This window comes from Micropterus salmoides, unplaced genomic scaffold (assembly GCF_014851395.1).
Source record: "Micropterus salmoides isolate LMB-PRFRI ecotype aquatic unplaced genomic scaffold, ASM1485139v1 Ms_hic_scaffold_3, whole genome shotgun sequence".
Taxonomy (NCBI): domain Eukaryota; kingdom Metazoa; phylum Chordata; class Actinopteri; order Centrarchiformes; family Centrarchidae; genus Micropterus; species Micropterus salmoides.
In genome coordinates this window covers 2,995,232-3,008,068 of record NW_024042261.1, presented here as the reverse complement: position 1 = coordinate 3,008,068, position 12,837 = coordinate 2,995,232, and the positions used below count along the sequence as shown (strand labels likewise).

At 45.0% G+C, this 12,837-nt stretch overlaps 1 long non-coding RNA gene across 1 annotated transcript; it reads right to left on the bottom strand.

The window, feature by feature from the left end:
• Positions 1-1,486: 1,486 nt before the first annotated feature.
• On the bottom strand, positions 1,487-12,357 carry LOC119883325. The gene is made up of 3 exons (XR_005440620.1): positions 11,114-12,357; positions 9,963-10,085; positions 1,487-1,511 (listed from the first exon to the last, which is right to left on the bottom strand). It is a non-coding gene; the product is annotated as an uncharacterized LOC119883325 (long non-coding RNA).
• Between the last annotated feature and the right edge of the window lie 480 nt (positions 12,358-12,837).

Sequence of the window (12,837 nt, the reverse complement as noted above, 5' to 3'; positions counted from 1 at the left end):
ACCAAGGTACAAGCGCACCTGGCTTTTAAAGGGAATGGAAAATGACACTCCCATTGGTTTATTGCATGTCGCACCCAAAACACACCCATGATTAATTAAGAGTTCAACCCTTTCGAAACATTTTGTCCGCCGCTAAACTCGCAAAGTGGATTCAGACTAATGTGCACCATGTGCCTCCCCCTGTGCGCTTAGATCATTAAAATAGCCCCAAGACACATTGAGATACACTTTTGGCTGGTTCTGCTATAAAGAAAGGAAGAAAGAAATACAGATCAATTAGAAAAGTGCTATATAAATCTAATTTATTATTATTATAAATGTGCATAACCCAAGGATTCTAAAACCACCAAACTCAAAAATATTTTCAGAAAATCATTTATTTGAACTGAAATTTTACAGTTGCAAATCTGTTAAGGCACCTTATTACATCTGCACAGATGTCATGAGTGACTCAATGGTGTGGTTGTTAATAACTTAACCCACTGCAACATCCACCGATGTGTCCCTGAGCAAGACACTTAGACATCCCTAGTTGCTCCAGAGGCGTGCGACCTCTGACATATATAGCAATTGTAAGTCGCTTTTGGTAAAAGCATTAGCTAAATGACTAATTATTATTTATTTTTTAACTTAATGGAACCAGTAAAAGTAACATTCACATTGAAAGTGGAGGAATTCAGGTGTGTTTGAACATAATGGACTGAAGACTACACATTCTAAAATTACATTCAAGATACTTTAGAGTTGCATTCAGCTGTTCAAACAAGGCAGGAGCAAAGTAAATCCTTCTTTTTCCCTAAACACTTTTCTTACACATCATTCCTGCAGATAGGTGTGAGCACTGTCCAAAGAGTGGTACACCAGGCTCATGTTGCATTGACTTAATATTTTCACAACAGGAAAACTGCTTTAGACCATCCACATGTTTCAACAACACCTCTGGTCAAACTTGGCAAGCTGTGCATGAGTATGCACGATATTGCATCAAGACATCAACAGCTGCTCTAAAATGAACAGGATTAAATTCATGTCATATTATATATTGATCTGAAGGCACCAAGGAGCAATCATTTGTCCACTCAGTTACTGCAGCTTGAATACTGCTTAAAGCAAAGAAAAACACTTTGGAGGAGGTTTTCACTAAGAGTAATGGTAGGTCAGTCACTGGCCTACAGAGGAACGGTTATCACACGATGGGGTAATCCTTTGGGTATAGCCATTGTCAGTTTGTCAAACCCCTGTCAGCTTGGGAGTTCATGTCTTTTCAGTAGAACGTGAAAGTCTACTCGATATCACCAGGCCTGGTGGCCACATAGACAAAGACAACGATAAGTACCACCACTACGGCCAGTGTGGGCAGTACTACAGTGGCCACCTGCTGTCGGGCTTCCTGCATGGCCTGCTTACGCTCCTTCTTGTCCTTGGACGTTTCTTTCTTGGGTTTGCCTTTGAGCTGCCTCATGATTTCCCCACGACTGCTCACTCTACTTCTTTGCTGTCCTCACAGGAACCTGGCAGAGACAGAAACATAGTAAAATGAGTCTGCTTACAAGTATGTTGTACAACTAAACGTCACTTCCATCATGCAAGATCATTTTCATATTCTTCTCCTAAACCTCTTGTGCTTTTTTTAGTCAGGTTTGTTTGTACAAGTGTTTCAAGTTGGATTCAAAAAACTCTTAACTGAACAAACTTGTTGTAAACGCCTTATTTGAGCCTGATGAACGACACCTGTTAATGAGGTTTGCATTCTTATGATATGATTGTAAGCATAATCAATTCCTTTAAATTGTGTTTCATTCACATAAATGACACCCAGGAGTAAAAGTCCACACCCTCGAAGCAGCTGTTACAGTGAGACAAAACAGAAATTGGCAAGTCTAGATAACAATCATATGGTGAACAGAATATTAAAGCTGCGTGAAAATTGAAGTTCACAATTTTTTTAAGTCAGTCTTACACCAGTCAGGTGTCCATATGAACAATAAAACATCTTTTGCTTGCTGTAATTATTCCTCCTGCTGGACATAAGGAGATAATTCATAAAGTGATGCCAATGTAAGTGATAAAGTGTAAAAATATATTCCAAAGTTTATTTGAAGCTGATATGAGAGTTAGACAAATCAAGTGGACATTTTCCAAAGTTAGGGTCTATTTCGTATGTGATTCCCTCTGCCAACAAAGCTAGCACACTTAAAGCACTGATTAACAGGATTCCCCTTTGAGGGAACTCGAACACTCATGCCCTGTGTGTTTCCTGTCTGGGGATGCCGCATGCCCAGGCAGCTATCGAGGGGGCTGCTTGCGGCCATTGCGAGGCCCTGCCCCTGAGGGTGCTGAGGTCCCGTGCGGCTCTCTTTTCCGAAGACGGCCGGATGCGCTCTCCCCATGGCTTGCGCCTGGCGGTCACTGAGGCGGTGCGGCGGCTTCGGTCATGGCGCGCCCAGCACTACACATGATTTACACAATGAGTTGTGTAAATCACGGAACAGACCAAGAAAAAAAAAAAAAAAAAGCTGCTCTGTATGGCTGACTGTGTCCCCTCTGCTGGACTACAGCAGCGTGACAGAAACTAAGCAGCACGGCTACGGAACGATGCCTTGGGGGGAGGAATCTTTCTCCCACCCTTGCTTCGTTCCTTCAGATGTCGGCGTCTGGGTCCAGGACCAGGACAGCGACAGCTAAGAGAGATGAGCTCATCCCTCGTCTAGCTCCTACCGTGGAGCCAGAAGCGAAGTGTCGCTTCCTGTAGTCCCCCTCAACAACCTGGGACGCGATGCGGCGCTCTCGCCCACAGCCCCCCCGAGAGGCTGACCGAGGTCCCCTCCCTCATGGCGGCTCAGGCAACAGGTGCTGTTTTTCCCGCCGTCTTGGCGCTCGGGACACGCTAACCGCCAGCGAGCTCTCACCAGTCTGCCCGCCTCGACGGGTTGCAGCTGGAAAACGATCGGGCTCACACACCGTGGGTCGCCGGCGAGTTTTCCCTGGCGGTCCTCCACTTCAGGGTGCCACCGGGGACCTACGCATAACATCGGCCACCAGCACTGAGGGACTGCGGTGCACGCGGGCCAGAGCCAGGTGTTGGGACAAGAATTTCGCTCTCTGCTGGAAAACGGGGCCAGAGAGCTTATTTCCCCGCCAGTCAGGGAGTCCGGGTTCTACAGCCGGTACTTTATAGTTCCCAAGAAGGACGGATGGGTTGCGACCGATTTTGGATCTGCGGTCCCTGAACCAAGGAGATTCAGGTTCAGGTTCGTCTATGGGTTTCGGCCCCATAGACGTGGACTTGTTTGCGTCTCGAGAGACTATGCACTGTCCCCTATGGTTCTCCCTCTCGCCCCCAGCCCCGCTAGGGCTGGATGCCATAGTGCAGACGTGGCCGAGGCTGCGCATGTATGCTTTTCCCCCAGTCGTTCTGGAGCGGGTCCGTCAGGACGGTGTCAGTCTACTTGCTAGTAGCCCCTTTTTGGCCTGCCCGAGTGTGGTTCTCGGACATAATATCGCTCCTCGAGTGCCCGCCATGGCATGTCCCCCTGAGGAGGGACCTGCTGTCTCAGGCGGAGGGCCAGGTCTTTCACCCTTGCCCCGCCCTGTGGAGACTGTGGGTCTGGCCCTGAGAGGGCCCAGTTCCTGGAGGTGGGCCTGATGGCAGGGACAGTCGAGACGCTGCTCAGCTCCAGAGCTCCGTCCACGAGAAGGACGTACGGCCTGAAGTGGAATGTGTTTGCCACCTGGTGTAGAGAACGGGCGGTGGACCCAGTTACCTGCCCGGTGACTATGGTACTGGAGTTCCTCCAGGACCGTTTCTCTGCTGGCCTCTCCCCATCCACACTCAAGGTGTATGTGGCTGCCATGGCCCTCTGAGGGATGGGCCTCTGGGGAGGCTTCCGCTGGTCGTGCGCTTCCTCCGTGGAGCCCGGAGGATGAGACCCGTGACTCGTTCCAGGGTTCCCACTTGGGACCTGGCGGTGGTTCTCGAAGCGCTGGCTGAGGCCCCTTCCAATCCCTGGAGTCGGCTGAGGCAAAGCACCTGACCCTTTCATGATGGCCTTTCTCCTCGCTATCACCTCTCTGAGGAGGGTGGGGAATCTCCAGGCACTTTCGGTTTCTCCTCAATGCCTGGAGTTTGCCCCGGGGAGGGTCAGAGCCATCCTGCACCCCTGTCCGGGCGATGTCCCCAAGGTTCCGTCCAGGTTGGCAGGGGTCTACGGTGCTGCAGGCGTTTCATGCCCCACCTCATGTGATGGCGGAGGACGGGAGACTTCATCTGCTCTGCCCGGTCAGAGCACTGAGTATTTACACTCTGAGGTCCTCCCGATGCAGGAAAGCAGACCAGCTGCTGGTGTGTTTCGGTTCCCCCAAAGCTGGGCTCCCCTCTTCTAAACACACGATCAGCAACTGGATTGTTTAGACTATTCCCTGGCCTATCAGGTGCGCGGGTTACCTTCACCTATGGCCGTAAGGTCGCACTCTACTCGAGGCATGGCGGCCTCTAGGGCCCTCCTCGTAGGGGCTTCGCTCCAGGATTTGTGTGAGGCAGCTGGCTGTGCCACTCCTCACACTTTTTTACAGTCTGGACCTTCCTTCTGCACCCGGCACCCGTGCGCTCTCCTCTTAGTCATGCCTAAGGTTACTGCACGCTGGGGGGGCAGGCGGAGGCGGAGGCGGAGGCGTGGAGTAGTGGGTATTCTCGTTCCCATAGTGTCGTCACCGACGCAGTTCGAGTTCCCTCGAAGGGGAATGTCTCGGGTTATGTATGTAACCCTTGTTCCCTGAGAAGGGGAACAAGACACTGCGTCGGTCCACCACACCTCGCCCCGCCTGGAGTGTCTTGCTTCATAGCAAAGAGCTAATGTGTCCGGTGTGCCGGCGTGCTTATATACGCCTCCAGTTACGCCGTCACACGCTACCGTTCTAGCAACGCCAATAGGATTGGAGTGGTTTCATTCAGGATTTCAGCCCTGCCACACCCAGAGGCGTTCCCATAGTGTCGTCAGCGATGCAGTGTCTCGTTCCCCTTCTCGGGTAACAAGGGTTACATACTCACACAAAGTAAAGACGTCGACGAAGAAGATGACAGTCAACTGTCACGTGCTAGCAGCAATATGGGGGAAGATGTACACATGGGCACAGACTTGGAGCTAAACCAGGATGCGCACCTAGGTGTAATCCTAAAAAAGCTAGGAGAATTCAGGAGAGACTCCAGCCAGCAATTAAACAGCATTAAAGAGGATATCAACAAAATGAACAAACGAGTGGAAGAAACCGATAAGCGGATTAATGCGGCAGAGACCCGGATCCAGTCAATGGAGGATGTTTCAACACATCTGGTGAAACTTCAAGTGCAGATGGAGGCCAAGCTGACCGACCTGGAGGGGCGTTCAAGGCACGATAACATAAGATAAAGTTAAAAGAAGGAGCAGAAGACAATATTGCCAAATTAAAATTCAAAATGGCTGACTTCCTGTTGGGTTTAGGCTATGGCTCCAAGAGGCTTTTTGGTACGTCTGGACATGATATACGTGCCACAGAAATTTCATACATGTAGGTCAAACGTGCGGCGGGGGCTGCTTCGTTAAAGGTCACTTCCTGTTGCCAGCAGATGACTGTGAGTGAATATCAGCATGTACATGTGTTCAGGACGGGACTCTCATCCTACATGTACAGTTTGGTGCAGATGTGAGCATGTACACTGAAGTTACGACAACTTCCTGTGTCATGGTGAAGAGTTGATCTTTGACGCCACGCCACGGACACGGCCATTGACAAAAACTTGCAAATAGCACAACTTTTCATCTTCAATGCCTTTAGAAGGCACAGCAGAAATTTGAGGTCGGTTGGACTAAATCCCTAGGAGGAGTTCGTTAAAGTACGAAGTGTGTAAATCATCCAAAAATGGCTGTATAATTAAAAATGGCCGACTTCCTGTTGACTTTAGGCTATGGGTTCTTGAGGCTTTTTTGTGCATCTTGATGATACACGTCCCCAGAAAATTTCGTACATGTAGGTTGAACGTGAACGAGGGGCTAATCTTTTCCAATTTTCTAGGTGGCGCTAGCGAGTCATTTTGCCACGCCCATGTGCGAAACTTGTAGAATACGAAATTTTTCACCGGTTCTGACATGTTTGCAAATTTTGGTGAGTTTTCGAGAATGTTTAGGCCATGTCATTTGGGCCTACTTTGCAGAAAAAAGAAAAAAAAATATATATATATATATATATAATCCGAGCAAATTCAATAGGGACCTCGCACGGTCGTGCTCGGGCCCTAATAATAATAATCCGAGCAAATTCAATAGGGACCTCGCACGGTCGTGCTCGGGCCCTAAAAATAAATAATAATAATAATTAAAGCTGCAAGCAGCGTTGGGCCGGCCCTCGCACTTGTAGCGCGTCCGCGTGTGAGCCGGCCGAGTTGCATATTCTGGAGCTCTGCTGATGTGGCTGTGAATTTCCTACGTGGTTCCGACGCCGCATGAAGGTGTTATATGTCACTTCCTGTGTCCCCTATGTGGAGCTACATAGCACTTGCCACTATGAATATAAATCGGTATTGGTGTGTAGATGTCTGCGGGTGGGAGAGTTATCAAGCACGTAAAGTTTGTTTCAGATGTGAGCATGTACACTGAACAATAATGTACCCAAACAATAAAATAAATTCCTTTTATATTTCCCTGCCTTGTTGTTTATGTGTACATACAGACGAAGAATGTGAGAACAGCACACATTTCATTGTTACTGTGTGTTAGAGCATGGGAGAACAGTGGATACTTTTAATACAGCCCACACCCCTAATACTGTGTAACTATAACAAGTAGAGAACAGAAGAAAAAGATGTTCTTTCTTTACAACTGTCTGCATAGCTTATTCATATTGTGTAATGAATGAAAATAAATAGGCCTACTAGGCTCCTCTCTACTTTGACATTTAAGATTAGCTTGTTTGATCCACCTTTATACACATGTGACATTACTGTACAACTTGAGAAAGGTGAGTTGTTTTCTGCTCCAGCCTGCCTAAAAGAAAAGCGTTTTTGGGATTAAATGGACTTTATTAGCTGCTGCAGTGCAGGATGAACTCAGAATAGACCCATTTCTCACCTTATTATTCTAAATCATGCAACGAAGAAGAAGAAATGCATAATAAATCCTGGGACAAAATCTGTCCACAAATACTGTACAGCATGTAGTCTGATGAACAAGACTTGTGTTATAGCTGACTTGGGCAGTGAAATGTTTAATTTTTTTAATTCATGTGGTCATAGTTGTCCACAACTCAAATCAGAATATAAGAAGAAATGTTTTATACCACCTCAAGAAGGCTTCCTATCAGAAAGGTAGGAAGGTATTTCAAATGTACAACTGCAGTCCTGAAATCTAAGTAAAGTAATTTCCCTGACATTTTTGTGTTACTTTACTTTTAATAGACGCATGTAACAGGTTTTATACTTCCTGTGAGTATAATCCAATCAGTCTTATTTTCATACTGTATATCCGATGTGTAATTTGATAAATTGTGTTGTATGTCGTGCTCGCATCTCAGAGAAGACTGACTGCAACATGCGTCTTTGTAAAGAGAGAAACGGACAGAAAAAGTCTCTAACTCTGCCTGTCAGCTCGCTCTGCTCCGTTAAAACTGAATTTACCATACAGAATTGAATACGAGTGCACTCCAGATTTAGCTGCAGCCAGCTGACCGTGTGCTTCTCCCTATACCGCAGTTCTGTGTCCATGCATGCAGCAAACTGAAAGCACTGTCTGTCGGAGCGTCTACATGAAAAGAGAAGGAATACATTGCTGGTAGTATTGTCTTCAGAGTTGTTAAACACCTCAGTGCACTGAAGGAAGCCATCTGACTGTGTGAGGGGCAAGATCGTTGATGTCTGCAGGCAGAGTAGGAGCTCTCCTGTCTGACTGGTCCACCAATAGCAGAGAAGATGACCCCTTGAGTTATCAAGCACGTAAAGTTTGGTTCAGATGTGAGCATGTACACTGAAGTTACAACAACTTCCTGTGTCATGGCAAAGACTTGATCTTTGACGCCACGCCACGGACACGCCCATTGACGAAAACTCGCAAATAGCACAACTTTTCATCTTCAATGCCTTTAGAAGGCACAGCACAAATTTGAAGTCGGTCGGACTAAATCCCTAGGAGGAGTTCGTTAAAGTACGAAGTATGTAAATCATCAAAAATTTGACGTAAAATTCAAAATGGCCGACTTCCTGTTGGTTTTAGGGCTATGGGTTCTTGAGGCTTTTTTGTGCGTCTTGATACGATACATGTCCCCAGAAAATTTCGTACATGTAGGTTGAACGTGAACGAGGGGCTAATCTTTTCCAATTTTCTAGGTGGCGCTAGCGAGTCATTTTGCCACGCCCATGTGCAAAACTTGTAGAATACGAAATTTTTCACCGGTTCTGACATGTTTGCAAATTTTGGTGAGTTTTCGAGTATGTTTAGGCCATGTCATTTGGGCCCACTTTGCAGAAAAATAAAAAATAAAAAAATAAAAATAATCCGAGCAAATTCAATAGGGACCTCGCACGGTCGTGCTCGGGCCCTAATAATCCGAGCAAATTCAATAGGGACCTCGCATGGTCGTGCTCGGGCCCTAATAATAATCTGAGCAAATTCAATAGGGACCTCACACGGTCGTGCTCGGGCCCCAATAATAATAATAATCTTAGCAAATTCAATAGGGACGTCACACAGTCATGCTCGGGCCCTAATTAGACATAGCCTCTAACAAGCAATAATCAAAACATACACAATTTATCCGATCCTTATTGTCAACTCAGTGTTGGGCAAGTTACTCAGAAATAATACAGCTACTTACTAGTTACTCAGCATATACTCCTTAAAAAAGTAATATTAGCTACTTCACTTATTACTGGGTGATATAACGCCACTCTCTCCCGATGAGTCCAAGCATCTGTGGCAGCAGCGGCCGGAGTTTTTCCGAGTTTCACGTCGCTGCGCTGCTTTAGCTGATGATGTTTTAATTAAGTAAAGATGTAGAATTGTTCGTGGTTGAAAGCTTTTTGCTGGTCGCACAAAGTTTACAACAGACGACAGTGTTCTTTGCATCTTAGACTGTGACACAGTAATGGCAATAACGTTACTTACAGCTGTCCAAAATACTTCTCTCTCCCTGTTCTCCAGTCTTCCTTTAGCTTCTTGGCTAACAGCTGACTTGAACAAGATAAGGTCCGGTGCCGCTGAGCTGCAGCGCGGTTGCACATTCACGTCAGGGATGGTGCGTTCAGTAGTGTAGCCTTAATATGATTAGTAACTGTAATAACATTACTGCTTTGAAAACAGTAATCCGTTACATTACTCTTTACTGGGAAAAGTAATATTACAGTATTACTGCCCAACACGTTACCACTGATGCGCCTAAAAGACACAGAACTTTTTTTTTGTTCTGGAGTTTTCCACCTGCCCTCAGCTTCCATGGCAGCAGGTGCGCTGCCGCACTGAGCCAAACAACCGAAACCAAAATCTGCAACTCACAACATTTTGTTTGCATAAACACTAAAATTAAAAACAGGCAATACCTTATGTAAACAAATGAAACCCATCCAAGTGTGCATCATCATTTAAGATTTTAAAGAATGCAAGTAATGCAATAACCCAGGGCACAATTACATGAATACAAATGAGTCGTTAGAAGACAGTGAGAGTAACTGCAATGAGCCCAACAGCTGACATACAGAGGTCTGCTGTGCGGACACTTTTACAACTCATTTGATGACTCCCGGACTTTAACTGAACAAGATATGTTGGCTGGATGACTAAACTGTGTAACGTGTTATCATTTTTAGTACTCAAAGCTTCTACAGATTATTTGATCAATGCATCATTTAAGAAGTACTTTTGCTTGGCGGCGGCAGAACATTTCTATGAGACACAAGTACACAGAAGTGCTAATAAACAGTATAAACTAGAGCTTTCACTAACCGTTGATACCCCGACAGCCATCTTGGATCACAAAGTCGGGGTATGCGATTCTCCCGACTTCCGAAGTCGGGATTCCGATTTAAGGGGGCGTTCCTTGATCTTCCCTCTTTCTTACTGGGTAGACTGGGTGTGAAATCGTCATCTTCACTTTAACATGTTTAACCCTAACAATGTGTAGAAATCACTAAAACCTCTCAGACATGTTTCAGCAGTACACACGCTATCCCTCTCAGATCACTGGAGAGAACGCAGTTGGTAACACCTACTATCAGAACTAAACATGTTAATGTTGCTTTTATCTGCTATACTTCCTGAAGGTATTGAAAGGTGCACCAACTATAGCCAGCTTTAAATCTAGACCTGTTCTCAGGTGCTTTTTGTTAACTGATCGAATGCACTCAACTTTCTATGTTCATTTAGTCCTTTAGAATGTTTTATTTTCATGTGTCCATCTGTTCCCCCTAAACACAACTTTACTAATTATTGATAACTTCACCCAAAATATGTACATATGTAAATATGACTGCATTAAATGCAGATCTGCTGGACTGCTCACTGAGTAACTTAATAAAGAAAGTTTTATTTGCTGTGGAATGGAAAGCTAGCTGTTAAGAGGGCAGGAAAAACGTAACAATCTAAGCACTAACGTTACGCCATGGTTTGTAACGCAACATATAAAAACACGAACGTAACAGTGGTATGGTATTTAAAGCTTGTGGGACCTGAGTTACCTCCACATTTGAAAAGTCATGCTCAGTTGAGGGGCTAAAAAATGTTGCTTAAGAGTAAGTAACGTTAGTTGTCTTAGCCCAGCAGCAGTCATGTCCAACAGCTAACATTATAACGTTACGTCAGTAACAAGACGAACCTCACGAACTCACAGACCGAGTGCAAGAGTTCCCGGTAGCTAACACGAAGACGTAACGTTACTGGACGTACAGGTTAGTCATCGTTATCTAACGTTACATGGCCACACATTTTCTCTGTCAGGCGTTATAATATGCTGTTGAGTAAGTTGGTCAACATTACGATCCCGTATCCGGTGGCTCCTTATGCTAGTTAGCAAGTTACTAACTTTAGGACTTGTGAGCTACAGCACTGACAAAATACTGCTGACAATTCAAGAAGTCTGGCACTGAGAGTTATCTTACAGATCAGTCAGAGTTGTGAACAGTTCCACGATGACCTCGCAGTGTTTCTCCCAGAGTTCCAGGCGTCAGGTTTGTTACAGCAAAAAGTACAGTAAGTTAAAAACCTGCCGTTCCCCACGGAGCTCGACGTGGCACCAAGAAAGTCTTGTGGATAACAGCTCTATCAAGTTACCTGGCTTTACAACCAGGACACTTCCGGCCGTACCCTCCATAATAAAACGCCAAATGAAGGCGTTGCCACAAGAAACATGCAGCCTATCAGTACACTATGTAGAGCACTTTTCTAAACCCAGGTCACATGGCAACAAATTAAAATAATTAAATGGAGAGTTAATAGGTAATGAAAGATATTAAAAGGACCAGAATATGATAAAAGAAATAAAGACACAATTCAGCTAAAATCATGATGATGTTTGTAGCTACACTGGTCCCAAGAAATAATGGCCACGCATAATACAAATGTCTTTTGAAGATTTATTTTATCTCACTCTCTCCTTTATCAGCAGACACAGTGAAAATGTGAAAATGTCCTCTTAAACCAAGTGCAGATTATGGTTAATTTGGGGATGTATGTCGTTCCTTGCTCTGCTCTGCATTCAAATTGTCTCTTACCCATAATGCCATGGTTATGCCCTTAACTTAACTCTGGTCATGTGGCCCATTACCCATTACTCTGTTGTTAGTTGAAATAAACCTTACATAAGACATTTTTTACCATTATTTAAAATTGCATATTTGAAGACACATTTCTTGTTAATGTTAGCCCTTTTAACATCTTACTTTACATTTTTTTTTTTCATTTTTAATGGCTATATGAACTCAAATATTCATGAACTTATTGTCCCTGAGACAGTTACAATGCTGCTTACTCAGCCAGCCTTATTTCCTTGGACAGGTACAACCTGCTTCGACTCAAACCTACTGACTCTGACTATCCAACAACCAAAATAGCTTTAGCCAACCTACAGTAACAAATCAACACAAAGTAGCTGACACAGTATGTCAATAACCACACAACAAAAGCAACCAAGAAAAGCACAGCAACTCATTATGCCTACACAGTATGAATGAATGAATGAATGCATTCTGATCATGATCCACATGGCAATTGTTGCTATCCTTCGAGGGCCCTTGTAATCAGCTGGGTCCTGTATCGGCTGATATTTGTGTCAGTAGAAATTGAATTTGAATTGCTCAACTTGAATAATTGCATTAAAAAACTGAATTTGTATTGTTTAACTTGAACAACTGTTTTGAAAAACTGAATCTCCATCCATCGTCAACCGCTTATCCTGCGTACAGGGTTGCAGGGGGCTGGAGCCAATCCCAGCTGACATCGGGCAGCCAATCCCAGCTGACAAAAGGCAGTCCCTGCGATGGACAGGTCGCCAGTCCATCGCAGGGCCACACATAGACAAACAACTACTCCTACTCACACTTACACCTAAGGACAATTTAGGGTCACCAGTCAACTTAGGCCACATGCACCCCGAGAGAACCCACGCAGACACGGGGAGAACATGCAGACTTCACACAGAAAGGCCGGGGAAACCGGGGTTTGAACCCACGACCTTCTTGCTGTGAGGCAACAGTGTTAACCACCCCTGAAAAACTGAATCTGAATAGCCTAATTTGAATTTGAATTTATTAGTTTGAAAATGAATTCCAATAAACTTGAAACTGAATGTGATATCATTAATCTGAACTCAGTTGCGACTGAAACT